Here is a 19,831-nt window from a genome sequence, read left to right on the forward strand (position 1 = left end):
TCAAAAGCATACGTGGAAGGCATGTGAAAATTTGATGGAAAAGACTGTTTTATTTTATAAGGGTAAGTAAAAGGAGAGCTACCACAATTGAAGTTGAATAGTTAAATACTTGTTTATAAACAGTCAGAAAATTTGTTTTCTTTCGCCAATAAGAATGGGAAAAAACTTCATTAAATTTTGTGTGCCTCAGAGAATATTGAACATATTAGCATCATACGTGATTAGATTTTTAAAAATACTTAGGGATCTAAACCTGAGAGGTTCCAAAGTGTCTTATTCTCAGTTAAATTATTTATTCTAAAGGCAGAAAAATGATTTTCAAAAAATGACAATGTTGTATTTGCAAGTGATTTTATTTTTTTTACGGCCCTGTAGGGCATTGTCCATATTCAGACATTTTTCCTGCCTCTTTTCCTTCACCAACCTGAATGTAAAAATGTATGTTAAGGGTTTGGGTTTTTGGGTTGTTTTTTGTTTTTTGTTTTTTGTTTTTTTTAAATTACTGCCCTGTACACCCTGCTGTAAAAATGACAGTAAAAAAGTACTGTCAAGAGAAATTAAGTTTTGCCTTTTGATTTCAAAAGAACCAGTAGTGGTAGGGACACTATTAGGTTTTCTGAGAATGAGTTTTAATGTTTAAACGCTACTCATGTGAAAATTCCCTGTCCATATATATTCATGACAAGTTCCTTGGCTTAGTCAGTGTCATAGAAAGTCACAGCATTTTTGAATATGAATAGAAAGGCTTAACTGGGAGAACAGAATACTAGAGAACTATGCTCTTTGAATCATGGAAACTTAGTAGCTGAGAAGTGTAAAGAAATAGAAAATTAGGGCTGGAAAGAACTCAGGAAGTCATCTTATTTCACTCTCTCTCTTTGTTATTCTTGATAAATGGTTGGCCATCCTGTTTTATATACCTCCAAAGGTGGAAGCACTATACTCTCCTCTGGCAATTTATTTCATCATTGTTTCACTGTCCTTACTGTACAAAAGCTTTTCTAAGGTCTAGCCTGAACGTTGTGATGCAATTTGAGCCCACTACTTCTTGTTTCATCTTTCACAGATGTACTTCACAAATCATTCTCTTGTTCTTCTTTGCAATTGGCTTCTGCATACGAAGTCTGTTACTGTATTCTGCCTCACCCTTCTCCTCTTCAGGCTAAAATACCCCAATTCATTCAATTTTCCTGAAAAGTCAGCTCCTCTGTATTTCTAATTATTCTTCTTGCGCTGCTTTAGTTCTTGCCATACTGCCATCCAGTGCCCAATACAGTACTCTAGCTAAAGTCTTAGCACTGCTAAAAAAATCAGAGAGAGTACTACTTATGTCTTGCAGCCTATACTCATCCTCCTGCGGCATGTTTTTCATAACAGCCTGTTATTTTTGACTCGTGTTCAGATTATGATCCAGTAAACACCCCTAGATTTTCTGCAGAACTTTTGCTCAGCCAGCGGTTTCCTGTCCTGCATGGCTCTCTACTGCTTGCGTGCAGAGGTTTGTTCTCATCCCTAAACAATTGCACTTTGCTTTGGAGCATTTCTTCAGTTTGGTATTACCGTTTTTATTCCTCCAGCAGATTTGCAGTCCCTTCCACCCCAGTCTTACCTGCAAATTTAATGCCTGCTCCATTAGCCTAGTCATTAATTTGAAATTATTTAATGATTCCAGATACAAAGCAGATTGCTATGGAGACTCACCTGAAATATCCTTTCAGTAAGACCATGAAATATTCATAAGTAATCTCAGGCTAAAGTTATCATTCTGTTTTTCCTCCCCTTGTAATTGTTTCATCTATAGGATGCTTCTACAGGTTTAGAAAATTTTGTGTGAAGCAATGTCAGAAGCTTCAAGGGAACCAGTATGAACATGTTGTCTTCTTTAAAATTCTGGTATATTAGCTCTTTCAATTTCTTTTTTCTTTTTTCTTTTGAATGTTATTTCTGTGAGGAAGAAAAGAAACTGCCGCGTTCTGCCTTCCAACTGCCTTCTAGCAGTACCTCCTGTAATAGCAATGGCATTCTTAACACAAGAAGCCTGATACCATTGGGCATGTGGCATCTCTGCTTCATTCTTACCTTTTTTAATTTCGCCTGTGCAGGTCCAGCTTAAGCCTCAAAAATATGAATTACTTTACACATCAGACTTTGACAACATCAAGAAATAAATCATTTGCCTTAAAAATTTTGAAGCCTTGCCCAAGGTACAGATTTGCAGGTAAATGTTTCAAAGTGCCAGACATACCATGATAAGTTCAGTGACTTCAGCGTGACTCAGCAAGCAACGGGCTTAGCAGTGCCTACCGTAGACCTATGCTAATCAGGTATATCCATAAACTTAGATGTTATTGTGTCTTTGTTACAGCCTTGCAGCTAAGTGCAGGAGCCACTCTAAGGGTGTATCGTTAAAGACAAGCATTATCTCAATTACAAGGTGAAGATAACAAAAGGCTCTTTATATTTTCCTTATTTCTGTCTAGCCGTGCATGTGTTTTCCATCTTTCAACTGTACTCTTTTCATCTGATTTATATCCTCACATTAAATGTTATCACAAATCATGAATTGTTCTCACTTAACGCTTATTACTGCAGATAACTATTATCTCTCACAGTCCTGTTGGCTTTATCTTTATCTTTGTGCATTTCAGTGCCTCCTTTAATTATTTCATTTTAGGGTATTTCTACCTCTCTACAGTTACAAAGGTATGCAGTCTGCAAATACTCCTAACAAATCTGGTGAAGGACTCCGTGTGAAACATCTAACTTTTAAGGGTTTGACTCCCACAGCAAAATCCCGAATTTCCAAGTGAAGCACCTTGGTGCATCTCTGCAATTACAGGAAGAGTTAGGTACCTCTTAATGGAATCTAACATATTTGACTAAGAAAAGGTAAGCTACCAAAGGACGCTATGTAGCTGCTTAAAGTCACCCAGCAGACAAGGTCTGAGAGTGAGCAAAGGACTTAGCAGTCCTATTGTGGGACTGTGGGGAAGTATCTGTTTCACAACCAGAAAACAGCTTCTGAACTTAGATGCCTCTTTCTTTTCTCTTAGAGGACTTAGGAGCACTAAACCCTTGTCTGTTTCTGTGTTGCTATTGCATGTATCTGTCTGTGGTTTAGGGAAAGTTGATGTTAATCCACCACAGCACTGTGTAAATAAGGAACAGTTTGATAAAAATGTGATATCAAACTGTATTTTTAGATGTCTTTAGTTTGTCATAGTAGAATTTGATGTTAGCATGCCTTTTCCTTTTTTTAGTGCGTTACCCTTCGACTATCAGGAGTTCTAGTACTGCTACAGGCATTATCATACATGTACCTCTCAATGTCAGAATATTTACTGGGCTTTCTACGGGACTGTCTCGCCACTTAAGAATGATTTGTTCTGGCCTATGGTAAGGTTTTTAGCACATCTCTTTATTAGAACCTTTGAAATTGTAATACTGGTTCAGCTTTGCTTTTGACTGGCTGATTATGGAAGTGGTGATAATATGATGAATCTCAATTTTCATTCCCAGGAAAATTGCAGGAACTCACTGCAAGGAAACCCAGTTCTGCCATCAGACTACTGACATGCTGTATTGCTTTGCCTGTGACTGTCATTACAATCATGTCTGTCAGTTCATCTGCTTTATAGAAGTCTAACTTGTCTATAACAATGAGGTATTTTATATATGGTTTGTTGTGAGAAAAAACCTGCTCCTGTTTCAGTCTGGGTCCTGGTGCTACAAAAGTCATTTGTTTCTTTCTGTTGCTTGGCTTGCATTTTTTCATAAGTATCACATCCATCCACCAGACCTCAAATATTGTTATTAATCTTAGTCCAGCATGTCTAGCCTTCTAGCTTCTAGCCAAAATTTTGTTCTAGATCACTGTGTTCCTGAGAGCGCCTTTGTATTTGGCTATGTGAAAGGAGGATTGTGGTTTTTCTGCCTGTTTATTTGAAGCAATTTGTATGTCCAAATAAGCACAGTGATTCTGATGCTGTCAAGTGGCAGGTGGAGCTACTCTTGCAGTGCTTGGCAGTTTGAACAGGATGATGGATCACAGCACATGTAAATCGTTGTCTATAGTGGATTCCTGGACTCCTTCCAAGCCCTGTCTTGAACCTAGCGTATAATTGACTTGGACGATGCTTCCCAAGATTTCTGTTTCTGTCACGTTCATGATCTCACAGTGTTGTTCTGCTCAGGATAAGCAGGCAGCCTAACAGAAGTTGATTCCTTTCTGGACATGCGTCTTTCTAAGCTTAATTCTTGAATTCTCACTAGCATAAAGTGGAGGTTTTGGGAGTCCTTAGCAGTGTTGTCATAAAAACATTCTCCTGGTGTCTATTACCAATGAGCAGCAAGGGCAGGCACTGCTCTGTATGGGAAGGCAAGCTGGGAGCTGAGTGTGACAGCAGGGAAGGCAGGGCCAGGGGTCTCACTGCCATGGGGACAGTCCCACAGTGCCTGAGCAAGGAGACCAGAGTGAGTCTAGTGCCAGTGGCCTCGTTCAGCCGAGTCGAGATCGTGAGACAAGCCTATAGAGAAGGGACAGGTCGGAGGTCAAGCCAGGAAGTACAACCTGTGTGTCAGGGTCAGGATCAACAGGGTACATGGCTAGGCACAGTCATGGTTGCAGTGACCAAGGATGAGAGACTGAGCTTAAAAGCAGCTCCTAAGTGAGCTGAGACTTTTCAAATAGGTTTTCCAGGCCACACAGCTGCACTATTGAAGCTGGCCTTGAGCCCAGGCAGCCAAACCCCCAAGGAGGGAAAGTGGAGGAATGTACTCAAGGCGCTGACAATTACGTCATTTTCTGCTCCAAAGATTCTCCATCCTTAGCATGCAGATTGAAGTTTTCCCAGGCAAATCCATTGAGCCATTGGAAATACTGATCTTAATTAAAAGCGACTACTACAGCCTTTCTTTTTCTGATATTCCATGTATTGTTGCTGCATCTTCAGTTTGTATTTCAGTAAGTTGATACTGTGTAAAGTGAACAATAATCACATTTATACTGAATTTTTGACCAGAAAATGGGCTGAAGACAAACAGGTGAGACAGTGGAAAGAATGTTTTGCATATGATTTGTGAATCTCAATAGTCTTCAAACTGACCTGATTTCTTTAGTATGGTCTATCAATTCTTATTCTTTGTTTAGGGAAGGATTTATAGCCCTTGCAAAGCTCTGAATTAAACTGTGTTTTCTTACAATTTTGTCTTAATCTTATTTAGCTGCTTGTTTATTTTCTTGACTCATTCTTACAAACATAGAAGGTTGTGTTAAGGACCTGTTACTGCCTGCGTAATGCTCTCTACTCTATCCTGAAGTGTTTCTTCCATCCGGCAGAATATTATCAAGAACTGATAGTCTTTTTTTATGTGCCACAGGGAAGCTGTGTCTCTGCTGGTGTGTGGAGATGTTACTGTCCTCCTAATCCAGATAGTATCTATCTTTAAAGTATAATAGGTTTTGTTAAGCAGAGGTAAGTATATGATAATTATCTCGGTTTAGTACTTTGTTTAAACTACTTGGCCCTTTGCAAATTCACAGCTTGCCTAGGGTTCTCAATGACTCCCTTGATATTTGTTTAGCAATGATGGGGTGGTTCGGGTTTTTTTCCTCATTTTATTTATTGCTCCCACTATTTTGTTTGTTTGGGTTTTTTGTTTTAATGCAATGGGTGTTCTGCAAGACAGGTGTTGTACAGGCTGAATTGTTCTGTTTATTTCCAGGTGTAACATCCTTGGAAGACATCCCAGTCTTTCAAATGCAGCTTGGTAATTTTTAGCAGCTTTGCTATAGGGATACCATAGAGAATTGCCTGCTCTGAGTTATTTGTGTTTTGCTCATTCTTGTATTTTATTAATAATTTCTCTGGGTTCGTAAGTTCACGTGTTTCAGCTGGTAGCTGTGTCTCATATATTTTTACAATCCATACTTTGGTCTGTGTAGTTTACTTTTGTATTCTGATTATAATTTACATTATCCTGGTAGCATTATGGCTGTGCACCAGTAAAATTTTAATTTGGTTCAGGTTAGCACAATTTTGCCTTCGTTGTTTTTTTTTGTTTTTTTCCCTTATTTAAGGCTAAGCAGAGTGTCTGATGCTCTACTTTCTCACTGGCATTCAGTTTACTGGTTGTTTCTGTGCCTGCCCTTGAATCTTATGCTAGCCTGAGCTTTATAAACCATTTATTTATTTTTGTGCTGCATTAATGTTGGACATGCAAAATCTCATCCCCTGAGTCACTGCCTGCTTCCTTGATATGATGCCTTTGTACTTTGTTTTTTTCATCTACAACCTTTGACATGATGTTATTTCTTGCTACAATTATTGCCTATGACCTCATATGCAGGGCATTTTCCATTATCATATTTTTCCTCTACAGTATCAATAGGTCTTCTTTTGCATTCTGTTTATTTCCTCTTTGTGAATTTGCCTTTGCACTTAGAGTTTTGGCATATTTTCTCTTGTATTTTCATGTTTTCCCTGTGCCCTGTTGGTGAACTTTCTCTGTGCCTACTCAACTCAGTATTTTGGATGGGATGTTATATCTGTTTAAATCTATAAAGACAGAGTTAGCACAGGTTCTATGAATATTCTCATATGAGTACCTGAATCTTTCTTCCCTAATACTAATATACCACAATACATGAAATAGTTTTTGTCTGGTATATGCATGAATTAGCTCTGCTATGCAGTCAGGCATAACTGATGTATGTTGAGAACCCATGTTAGCAGCTGACACTCCAACGTCGTTTTTGCAGAGTCCCTTCTAGGATGTTACACAGCCTTCCCAATCTGCTGCTGCTGTTGTTTGACAATGTGATATTATTAAAAGATGTGATAGCATTTGTCTATGACATCTCAGAGTCACATGGGCTCTTAGTTGGCTTCCTTTTTTTATCCAGATCCAATGCAATTTAGTAATTTTTTCAAAACGATCAAAAAGAATGTGCAGTTTCACAACGTATTTCCGCTTGCCTTCCCTTGCATCTCAGTTGCCATGATGGTGATAGTTTTCTTTTTTTGTTTAAGAAGGTCTTTCAGATATTCATGATTTCATATTTCAAGGGTCTGCAGGAAATAACTCGTTCTTGATACTCGGTTCTGAGTTTTTGCAAAAGAAGAAAGTAAGCCAAGACAATACAACATTTAGTCTTTATTCTTTTTCAGATATCCTGTGGAGTTCTTAAATTTTCTAGACATGATCTTATGCATGAAGCATTTACCAACCTGTTCACCTCTGGATGCTCAATTGGGAAACTGTCTATCATAACAGTGAAGAAATATCACAGTATTTATGTGTAGCAGCTAGTATTTAGACTTTATCAAGAATACTAATTTATATTCTCTTTCTCTCCATACAGTTTGGATTAAAAGTCTTTTCCAATATTGGAAAACATAATAAGTAACATCCATCTTTTATTCAGCTGTACTGTTTATAATAGACTTCAAAAACAATTAGAATCACTAAATTTTATTTCTTTGCTTGTATATATCTTGTCAATAATCTTCAATCTTCAGAGAGCCAATTTGTGTCATGCTGGACAAATATAGAAACCTTATCAAAATCATTCTCTTAGTTTCCTTCCCTTATGCAACGTAAACAGATGAAAAACTTTTTCAGTCATTGTTGGATTGAACCTCAGTTGCCTGCAACTATGCATGGCTGGCTGACCTTATTAACTCCCAGTTCGTGAGTCTTCGCAACTTTTTTCCCTGTTATCCTGACTTGTAAATAAATTTAAGTATTTGCTAAAACACTTGTATTTAGGCTCTCCATTGACTTTTCTGAGGCTTGCAAAATGACAAATGAAATGGTAGCATATCTTAGCAGCACTATTGAAAGAAAAGAATTGGTGTGACAGGTCACTGTGGAGCACCTTGGCCCCATCTAAGGAAACTACTTGTGTTTTGTCATTTGAGGTAAGCAAGAGCTCTCTGTTTGATATGCTTTATATGGGTTGTCACTTCTAGGCAATCTAAAATAAATTGCACAGTACAGTCTTGACAGAAGTGTTGCTAGATGGTTGATTTTTCTTTATCCAGGCAAACAATACAATACGTTTAGATCAAAGCATGGTCAAAAATGCAGATTTGCAGCCTGGACCCACAAATGTAGAAGACTGTTAGTGAAACCTTGTGAAGTTGTTAGGAGTATTGTCATCAGCTGCAACGGAGATGAAATTCCATTTTGTGTCTTTGTCACACAAAGATGTTGACCTGTTTACCATTAAGTACAACAGAATCATTGAAATGAATGAGGCAGCATATGTAATCAGAAGAAGGCCAAGAAAAGGCAGATGTGCTAACCTTTTCTACGCTTTCTATTCACAAGTTGTGATATTTTCAATAGTCTTGATTAAGAAATATGCTCTACTACCTCCTGCTCTGCTTGTAGAGAATTGGATTATATCTTGCATTTGTTTGTGATCAGCAGCACTATTTCTAAGCTGTTCACACATTAATAGAAAGATGGGCTTACTTTTTAAGATAAGATTAAGAGGTTTGTGAATTTAAAATCAGTATCTACAGTACTTGTTTCAGTGGAGTGGATCTCAGGGTTTTTTTCACTTAAATCAGTTTTACATTAGTGGTAATGCCAATGTCTTCTATAGATTTATCATTATAAAGTATATTACAGGAATTTGGTATCTTTTTCAAAAAAATATAAAAATAGTGTATAGTTTGAGAAAAGGGACAGACCTGTAGCTAAGTAATACAGTGATGCTGATCCTGTCAATTGGGTTTCTTTACAATATTAGCAAAAACTGTCTATTGCAAATTGTTCTAGTGTTTTTAAATATCACAGAATTCTAATCTGTGAAAGAACCGTAGAAATTCAGAACTGGAAGTCATTTAATAGGTCTCATTCTGTCTCCCAATCTAATGAAAAAGCTGGTAAATTTAGACCATCACTAATAAATACTTCCTTAGTTCGTTCTTAAAAACATTCCGTGAAGGGGATTTTCTGGACTCTCTAGATAACTTATTTCAATGCTTAACTGCTCTTAACAGTTGCCGTAGTTCTCCTAATGTCTAACTTAAATTTTCTGTGCTGACAATTAAGCCTATTTCTTCTTGTCTAAGGTTCAGTTTAGATAGAGAGCAACTGATCACCATCTCCTTTATAATAACCTAATTTGTGAAGACATTTATCATGTCCCCCTCCATCTTCTCTGTTCTGGTTCAGACAAATCCAATTATTTTAACCTTTCATGATAAGTAATGTTTTCTAAAATCCTAGTAATTTTTGTTGCTATCCTCTGGAGGCTTTCTAATTTGACTGCATGTCTCCTAGTGTGAAGACCCGGTATTCTGGATGAGAATTCTTACAGCCTATAAAGTGCAATAATTATCTCACTGGTGTTCTGTAGGAGTGTCTCATAATTACATCCCTGATTTACATTCGTCTTCTTTTTTTAACCCAAAATGTTACTTTGGTCAGCCAGAAACAGTTCATGGCCTGGTCTAGCCTCAGCCACCAATTCCCCAGTTTTGTAATTACAAGTTTATTTTGCCTTCCTCAGTAGAATACTTTGTACTTGTCTTTACTGAATTTCATCTTACTAATTTCAGACTGTCTCTCCAATTTAGTAGGGTCAAAATCATTAGGAATTCTGATCCTGTCGTCCAAAGTGCTTAGCATCATCCGCAATATGCAGTGTACTTTCTCTTCCTTTACACCAAGGTGTCAGTGAATACAATGAATTGTGTTAGGCACGGAGCAAACCCCTGGGAGATCACAAATGGTATGTCCTCAGAATTGGGCAGTTGCTTACTGATATTTACACACCGAGTGTGGTTTTTCTGTCATTTGTGCACTCATCTAACAGTTTCCCAATGCAATATCTTGCTTTTCTTAAGAAAGGCTTAAATGGGACAGCCTGATTAAAACCAAGCTATGTTTTGCTTCCCAAAAATATTGTTTCTTAGTCACAAACAATTTTTATTGTATCCTGGCTCAAAATGCCAACATAATTCCTATTTCCGGACTAGTATCCCTAAATGTGAATACTGGTGGTAAAAGTAATTGTACCTAAGAAGTAAGTATTGCAATCCATTGTCAATCTGTGGTCTACAGTTTTTTCTACATCAGTGGATTATTCCTAAACAGTGCATAAACAGCCATTCATAAATGCCTGTTCACATAGGTAGACTGAAATCTGAATATGGAAATTTTCTTGAGCGATCTGTGTCTCTCCCAAATAAATATAGTCGTAAATCAGAAAAGGCTAAAAGTTCCAGTACTAGTTTCAGAAAAAAATGAAAGTTTCAGTCCATTTAAGCTACTAGTAGTCTCTGACGGTGGTTGCTGCTGAAAGTGTTTTAAAAACACAAACCCTGATAAGGTTTGGAACTGTTCTGTTTTCTGAAGTACAAGTTCAATGGGAATTTTTTTTACTTTGCAACACCAGCTGTATAGTGTGTGGTCTGGAGTGTAAAAATGGACTCCTTTTCATTCATATCCTATTTAATAACACTGCAGCTGGGACTTTTATTAATCTATATATATTTTTTTCCTTCTTTAGGCTACATATATTTCCAGACAATCCTGAAAAATAATCATCAATTAGTAAAGAATTAAGGTTTTTGAGGTGAATTAATAAAAACAAATTTAATACATTGCATCCATTACATGCATATATATCCATTACATATTTCGCCAATCAATCCTTTCTAAAGTTTTCTGAAAAAGTCTATTAACTATTTTAAATAGTATGCATAATGTGCTTTGAGTGACATTATCTCTTAATTTAATATGCCACTATTTCTTCATTTGGCTTCTGTTCTGCAGAGTTCTACATTGTTTTCTGATTGATTGTGGCCTGCTATGTTATTTCTAAGTTAATCAAAATAGCTAACTGGCTACAGTTGCTATTTAATTTCCACAACCCCCCAAATTTTTTTATATCTGCAAAAATAAAGATGTCTGTGAAGTGATTTTTTTTTTTTTTTTTTCAAATAGCTGAAAGTAGAGCGACAAGAGAAATGACAGTGATTGGGGTGATGCAATTTAATGCAGAGATCCATGCAGCTAGCACTATGTTAAATGATGGCACAAGTTTCACATTAATTGTAATTTGCGGTAGCATATCAGAATGAATTGAGGAGTAAGACAGAAAATGGAAAATATTTGCATGGAAATGAAAGTATCTTTTATATCTGTTTGTATGTTTGTAACTCCCTGAGGATTTCCCTGGGAAACAAAAAGCTTAATTTCTAGGAGGAATTCCTGCCATAGGTTCTTCGCTGACCTTGAAAAGGCTGATTAAGATGTGTCAATGTAGTCAGGAAAAGGCAGTTGCAAGCCTCAGGTCCCTCTGATCCCATGCACAAGCCTGTCTCAATGTGGAAGTCCCAGAGTAACACAACTTGGTGGCTTTGAGACCAGAACTGGCTCTCGTTATACCAGTTCAGTGCTCGGGAATGTTCATCCTCATCATGGAGACAAAATCTCAGTTTCTGTCTGTGCTGCAGTTCTTGGTCTGTAAATTATGAAGGAATATTAGCACACCCCAGCCTCACCTTGGTGCTATGAGAATACAAGCACTGGCTTCATATAATATCCATTAAACCCATGAGAGTACTATAAAAAGATTTTTTGAACCCACCTCTGGAGGGTTTAAAGAAGTGGAGAGCTATCTATATTCGAAAGGACAGAAATTTACTGTGGACCTTTGACTGGCTGGACAATGTAATAAGAAGATGGCATTCCCAGCATGTGGGAAATACAGCTGGATTATGGGATTGTTATTACTGGGCACCGTAAGACTATAAAGGATCGAGATCAGCTGCAGCAATCAAGTACAAAAAAATCACAGAACAAAATATGCAGTGTGGTGCTTTTTGTCATGGCGGAAGGAAAATCTTGCTTTTCAGATACCTAGAACTGAGCAGGGTATTTATAAATGCAGCTGTTCAACATTCTGAGCTGCTAATACTTTCTGCTAGGGCAAGATTTAGAGCCTCCTTTCCCTTTCATTTCTGAGTTTTTGTTTAACTTTGTTTGCTGTAACATCTTATTCCCTATGCCCTTTTCTATGCATTTTCAGGCCTGTCAGGTTCAGAACATTTTCTTCAGGTTCTGAGTTTTCTTTCTTCTGCACCCAGGTTTTCTTACAGCTGTGACATACTCAGAAGCTTGTTGGTCCCATGAGTGTGTATTCCTGTGCTGCGTTGTGTGTGGGAGCGGACTGCTGGTTGGTGCCAAAGGGACTTTTGCTCCCCTGCCATCACTGCCATCAGCCAGCCCATCGCAGGCCTCTGGGTCACACCACCTAGGCTGGCTAGAAGGCTGCACTGCCCTCCCTTCCCCCGTGATGCTGACCCATCCACAGTTATGCACAGTGATCAGATACAAAAAGCAAGCCATGTGTTAGCAGGGACAACTGTTGCCTGTTGTTATCATCCTTGCATGGATTTTCTGCAGGATTTTCCTCAGTATATTTTGATTTCAGTGCAAAACTGAATCAAATTTCTTCTGTAGCTTTAAAAGAAAAAAAAAGTGATTTATCTCCCCTTCCACCACTTCATCCTTATACGTACAAAGGCATACACGCTCATTCCTTCCTGCACTTCAGCTTTCTGGTGGCATCTGCTTCTCCTTCTACATCACTCATTCTCTTCTGCTGAGACTTCTGCTCTTGTATTGCAGCCCCAGGATGTTGGAATATTTTGACCATAGCCCTGAGTGTGCAGGTGATTATTCACTGCTGTTTATGGAGAAGGCTGGAGGACATAGCTGTATTTAGTAAGAGAAGCCCTGCTTTAAGCTGCAAATTAAATACAGAAGACAGAAAAAAAAAAATGCTGCTCTTCATGTTTTACTAAGGTGAAGAGGGATTAAGGGCTGGATTTTTTATAGGCAGTTGGAGACTTAAAGAGTCAAATGGCTGCCGTGGTGCCAAGTGGGATTTTCAGATGTATTAAGATGTCCATTTCCTACATGAAGTACTCACATATCTATTTATTTCCTTGGGTATGTAAGCATCTTTGAAATCTGGCTCAAAGGGGCTTGCTTGAAGCCACACATACATTCCGGGACAGAACATAGACCTAAATTCAGATCTCATATATTCTTGTCCTGAATCTTAACGCAGGACCTGTTCTCTTGAAAACCAGTGAAATTAACTGAAATATCTGAATTTACTTAACTTTTCTGTATGTAGTATTTCAGTTTATTTGTCTTTGTAGTTATAACCTGTTCATCAGGAAATGCCTTAAACATTTGTGAGATAAATGTCAAGGATTTGTTTCCTTCTTCAGCTCTTCTTGTCTCAATGATTTAGTTATAAAAAAGCAAGAATAAAATACTGAGATTTACATTTTTTCCTGAAAGTTACAAGATTTGTGGTCATTTAATCCCTCCTGGGAAGAAGCTTCCCAATGTGTCTTTCCAGTCTGATAAATATTTTTCAGGTAGAAAGCAATATATTTGGATGAATAAAGAATCTCAGGGAAAGCAAAGGAAAGCCATTAGCAGCTGTGGATAAATCTACTTCTCCTACAGGTTTTCGATTATACAGTGGGCACTTCCTCAACACACCATGGGGAGAAAGCATGATTTTAAGTGCCATTAAATGCTGCACAGTAAATATCCCCAGTGCATTACAAGTATCAAATGTAGCCCATGGGAGAAGGCACTGAGTTTAATACTCAGATGTTTCCTTGCTCTGTATTCTCTTCCATGTTTTGCCTTAGACAATGCTCTGCAATAAAGCATCTATGCAACTCCCATTAAGGAAGCTGTTGTGAATGAGCTACAGGTTTGTCATATGCTTGCCTTTTCTCATCCTCTCATCAACTAAAGTGTCATGTTTTGATCATTTCCTCTATATTTTTTGTTTATTATTTCATTTATTTGTTCACTTCCTGTTTTTTTTTTTTTTTTTTTTAGTATGTATAGGCTGCTCTACTCATAGATAGTGTGATCCGGTGCCTGTACAGGGAAATATTCTGTAGCACATTGAGATTCTTGTTGCAGGTTTTCTTAAAGATTTCGTGCTCTCTACTGCAGCTGTACTTTTATATTTATCTGGAACACTACCGTTCTCTTTCATTCATCTTTTATATTGCAAACAAAAACAAGGAAATTGAAGTTAATTAGGCTATCCAGATAATTCTGAGCAGTGAAAGCTATGGAAGGAAGAACTATAGTTAAAGTTCTTAGCAAGAATCCAAGATGAACAAAAAATGAGCAAGAACAAAGATCTGTGACAAAACAATAAATAGGCAACTCTTAAAGATCAGGGCTCAGTTTCATAGTTCCTTTTGGCTTTAGGGACAGTGGCTAAGCCTGGGCGCTCTGTCCCTGTACGGAGGTTATCAACCCCATGGCAAAGCCAGCAGAATGGGCAGTGTAGTAAAGGCTCAGCTGCCACAGTTTGCAGCCTGGCATATTAACTCAACCCACCATCAGTTTCAGTTTATGTTAATATACCAGGTTGTGAACTGCAGTGTCAAAAGAGCAGAGACACCACCTGCTTTGCCACTGTTGCGCTGGGGGAAGTAATCTCCAGAAGAAGGACAGGGTGGACAGGGGGATAGTAACTTCTTTGGCCAAGAGGAATAAAGCTAAACCGGATCATAATTCAAAGATCAGTCTACTTAGAGCAAGCTAGCACTTAGCACAGCTGCCTCGCAGGGGGAGAAAAGAAATCTCTGAACTACTTGTTTGCTCAGCTCCAGTAGCAGTGCTCAAGAGGAAAAAAAAAGCTATAAATAAATTTGTGTAACAAAGAAAGGGAAAATCTTAAATGACCATAGAATCCTAATCTGAACAGACTTATTGCTGAAATATCTGACAAAAAAGAGGGAAAAGTAGACAGTTCAGATGTTATTCTCAAAGGTCTGAGAAAGGTGAAGGAGATTTCACAGAAGGTGCGGATTTAACTTCAAGCTACAGGTTGTCCACTTTTAAAATTCCCTTGAGAAATTGTGTCATGTAAAAACTGCAGTGAAAAAAAAACACCATTCTTTTGAGATTTTAAATAGTAGAAAAAATTATATTATAATCTTTTTTTAGGTATTTCCTTATAACTAAAACAAAAATCAGTTTTCAAAGTGTGACTTGCAAGTGCTAAAACATACCTGAAATCAGCTGTATACATTCTCTGTATTTGAGTGCTGCTATTCCACATACAAAAAGCGGAGTTATATTTTTGGCATATCAAGATAGTCCCATTGGCTACTGATAGATCTCATATTATCCTATGCTGCAAGGGAAGCTTCTGATTTCAGTTATATGTTATTCATTGTAAATAAGAGCTGTCTTCCTGCTTCCACCACAGTAGATGAAGGATAACCAGGTCAACAGAGTTACACCAGCATAAGGAGGAGAAAATCAGACCCACGGCCATAGTAAGAAAAGAAGTTATTAGTGATCTAACAGTGAATCAGCCTCTCTCTTTTTGATTATTTTCTTTTGTGTGGGTTATAGTTATGCCCTGGATTAATATTTTTGCTTAGTTTCCTAGAAAATACAAATTAAAATAAAAAAAAAAAAAATTACTTTGAGTTTTTCTTCATCTACCAGCCGAATGTATGTACCTCAGAAACTAATATAACTCTTTGATGGGAATTGCTTATTTTCTGTTGACAGCTTTTTAGTGAAAAAGATAGAAATCAGATTGAATTTCGACAGTGAGAAATTGAGAGCTTGTTCTACCAGCAGGAGTCTCAAGGCCTCTAATTTTACCTCTGTGAGCAAAGATGAACCAAGAATATCAGCAACCTACTTCCCTGCCAGAGAAAGAAAGCACAGCATCCTAAAAGTCACACAGACAATCTGAAACTGAGATTTGTCTGAACTTCGGTGATTTTACCTTGGTTTAAATATGGCAATACATAAACACAGTAGAGATACTGGACTTTATTATTAGGGACCCAACAGCGTGGTACATTACAGTGAAATAAAGCAGACTGACATGCACATCTTTGCTCACACAGGTGGGGGTGAAGTGTTGCTCTCCCTCATGATCCCAAATCCCAGTCATGCATCAGTTTTGCCACCACTGAGAGTGCCGCCATACAACACTGGGAGCAGGGCTTTAGTGCTTGTAGAGAATTTCGGCTGGCTATCACTGTCTCTGATGAGACCTTTAGGTTATTTATATCAAATGAATATCTTCAATTAAGTTAATAAGTGTCCATACGAACACTGCTATTGACTTCAGCTACATAGAATTAGAATGAGATCGTTAAAATATAAGTATCAGAATGCTTTGTCTTCTTTCTAGTGTATTGCAGCATTTTTCTGCTTTGTCCATTTATGTGTTATATTCTGTGTGATCCAACATCATCTTTTGTTGCTGCAATATATCATCGTAATGCTTCTTCCTATGTAGCAGCATCATGAACCACATCAGGCTAATTCTTTTCCATCACATCATATTCTGGTGTGTCCTAATGCTATTACTTCATGCTCTGTTCTTTCCTCATGGTACTTTTGCTGTATCATCTTTCATCTTTATCATATTGTTTTACTTCCTTTCATCTTGCATTTTTTTCTGTCAAATCATTGTGTCACCTCAGCAATCAGATACTGGTCTGTCATGGTTGCTTTATAGCATGTTTCCACCTGAAAAAAAAATCAAGTAATCTAATCTTCTCACTGATTTATGACAAAATAGTACATTTTCTCCTTGTGATGGAGTGCTAATTTTTTGGTTTGGCATCAAAAGGTATTTTTTGATCATAAAAACACAGAGAAAAATAAAATAATGATCCCAAGTACTGTATAACAAGGAAAAACATAAGGATTTCTCTTTATTTCACAATTTCTATTTTACAGACTTCAGTAGAGATTGGCTACTTTTAAAAAGCCTTTATGTAACTCGGGAGCCAAATTTTCATCTCCAGAAGTGAGTTACACAAAGCTGAATCCAGTAAAGAACTGTGGCTCCTGCCGGTTGGGCCTCCCAGGGAATATGGAGGAGATCTAATTCTGCGTCATGATTGTGTTTAAATGTAGCTTTGAACAGGCCAACCCTGTCAAAGTCAGGGCTGTTGTCAATAAATTAGGTTACTTGGGATTTTTATGTAACAAAGCCTTATGTAAGGTACCATGGAAGCCGGCAAATAAACTAGCAAATATTGTGGTGGCAGATTAAAAGGTTACTGCCTTTTGTTGTCCTTCCCATCCTTCTGCAGCAGATTTTTTCCCTGCAGTAGAAGGGAGTGTATATTCACATGTTAGCGTGCCATTTTCTTTGGTGAGGCGTCTTACAAGCTGGAGAGATTCAAGTTGTGCTCATTAGAGAGGTGGCTGTCTGCACCTGTCCTTCTTGATTTTCCTCTGGAACTTGTAGCCCCATGACAGAGGTGGCTGAATGAACGTAAATGTGCTCCTTACCAACCGGTGGATTAATTTACACTAAAATACAGAAGTCTGTAAACTACAGCAGCTGAGAAATTAGGTGAGCTACCTGTTGTGTTGTCTACCAGGTCAGTAGTCCCTGGAAGACAAAAGTTGTGGCTACTAAGCTCTTAAATCCAGCCATAAAGCTGATGAGGCAGAGCCTTTAAGCACCAGTAAGCTGGCCATGGAGGGGCTGAGTGGCAGGTGGAGCTGAGTGGACATCCCATGGTCTCTCAGAGTTGTAGTAGGGACATAAACTTTTAGTCAGAGAAGCAATAGCAGCTTAACCCACCTTTGGAAAGTTTCATCAAGGGTTACTTGCTATCCACACTCCCTCTGCCCTGTTTGGGGAGATACTGGTGCCTCAGAAAGCAAGCTCAATTGCTTCGCATCAAGCTCCATGGTACCACTCCAAACAGATGACAGCAGCAGAAAATTGGGTTCCAAATTTACAAACTTAGTATACTAACTTAAGTCAAAGTCAGCCTTGTTCTGCAGACAGGTTTTCCCATGTTCTCACACCTCTACTTTTAATTAAAATGCTGACAATCAGGGATAAGGGGAACAAAATACAAAGGTAATCATGTACAGAAAAACATATTTCACCAGAGCATAAGCTATTAGCACTTTCTCGGCTATCTGATCATCTGACAGGCTTAAGGGTAAAAGTGATGTGAATTTCAAATCTCTAGCTGCTCCCCGAGGAGACTCTGTCTCATACAGTTTGTAGTGAAGTGAGACAGTGGAATGCAAAAATGAAGGAAAGGAAAAGACATAATGCAGCAGGAGGTATAAATGTAGAAACAGGGCCAAATTCGACCCTCTTTTAGTGCCATTGACTTTGATGCATTCAGTGGCTTCTGAACATCTGTCTCAAAATGGCATAATCCCCCACCTGAACTAACATTTGTCATATCTGTATGTTTAGCTCTGTAGGACTCAATCCATTCAGGAAATTAAGCAGATGTCTAATGTTGAACAGATGAGCATTTTCACTGAAGTCAAAACAATTACAATTAGATGTTCACCAAAATCCCTTGCTGAATCAGGACCCGAGTGGAGTAGCTTGTTTCAGATGGTTACCAAATGCCTGGCCACATTGCAAACCATTCTTTTTTACCAAGACACTCCAAGCTGGCTATGCACTTCCTCTCTCGGGCCACTTTTTCACATTCCATACCTGTATATGACTTCTATTTTTCCCCGCCTTCACTTCGATATACTTCTGTCACTAATCTGGCAAGCCTAATTACTATGCATGGGCATCCGTTAAGAGGTCATGTGCCCAGTTGCTTTCCATCACTTCTCTTCTTCTACTCATGCAAGAACAAGAAGATGATTTTATGCCCAGGAAAGTTGCAGCCTGAAGAATGAAATAAGAGCTAGCAGAGGAATACCGACTGCTGTAAGAAAATGGTATCAGAAATTATACGTACCAGCATGACAGGCAGCTGGCTCAATGCACTACAGCCTGTCCTTCAGTAAGCTTTTCATAGGCTTTGAGAAGTGGAAAGGTCCTAAGGAGGAAGGATTATACAATAGTTTTATGTGTATTTACAGTGAACTCCTACCAAGTGTGAGGGTAGCACGAACTCCTTCGGTAATAGGATTTAGCGCAAGTTTAGGGTTTTATTTTTCTGGAAGCTTCTTACACCTAGCCCAAGGATGTGGTGCTTGCATCATCCAGAGAGTACATCAGACTAGACTGAGCGTATAGTTCAAACATAATTGCAGTTCTCATGTTTGTTCCCTGCCCTCATGTCACTAGTTAACTAGGATTTTCTCCACATGGAAATATTTTCCACACCTTTGCTCCTGAAACAAATTGAAAAAATGTATTAAACCCATCCTTTTTTGCTTGGAGTATCTGCAGCCTATTTAACTTTTATTACAATTGTGAAGCTAACCTAATAATGCCAAACAGACACACTCGGGATGTTACAACTGGTTTTGCTCTGTTCCTGGCTAATGTGCACATTTGGGCATACTTCTGACTCTTGACCGTTAATGTTTGCCACTGAGTTCATTGCATATGGTTAGATGTATGTTCTGCTGCATGTCTTCTGCACATCAAATATGAGAAATTTCTTGCAACATGCTATCTTTCATTTCTTGCCTCAGTCCCATCCAAAGCTTTCTGCTTGCGTACAAAAGCCCACTGACTTTTGTAAATTGTACATTGAGCTCTCCTAGATTCCAGTGGCAGTGTATTGCTCTGTTTTCCCTTTCTGCACATCTCTCTCACATCTTGATTTGCAAAGGATACATGTGATCGAAATAAAGACAAAAGGTATTTTCATTATGCTTGTCCTTTTATGATATAGCTTGTACAATGTCAAATGGGAAAGCACAAGAGGTTGATAGGTTAGCTGTAAGTCTGTAAGTAGGGTACCTTCCTTTTTTTATGTTCATCATTTTTCATGCCCTGTAGTTTAGGATCTGTCTTTAGAAGGAGGGCGGATGGGATGAACTC

This window comes from Platalea leucorodia (assembly GCF_965183815.1).
Source record: "Platalea leucorodia genome assembly, chromosome: 8".
Taxonomy (NCBI): Eukaryota; Metazoa; Chordata; class Aves; order Pelecaniformes; family Threskiornithidae; genus Platalea; species Platalea leucorodia.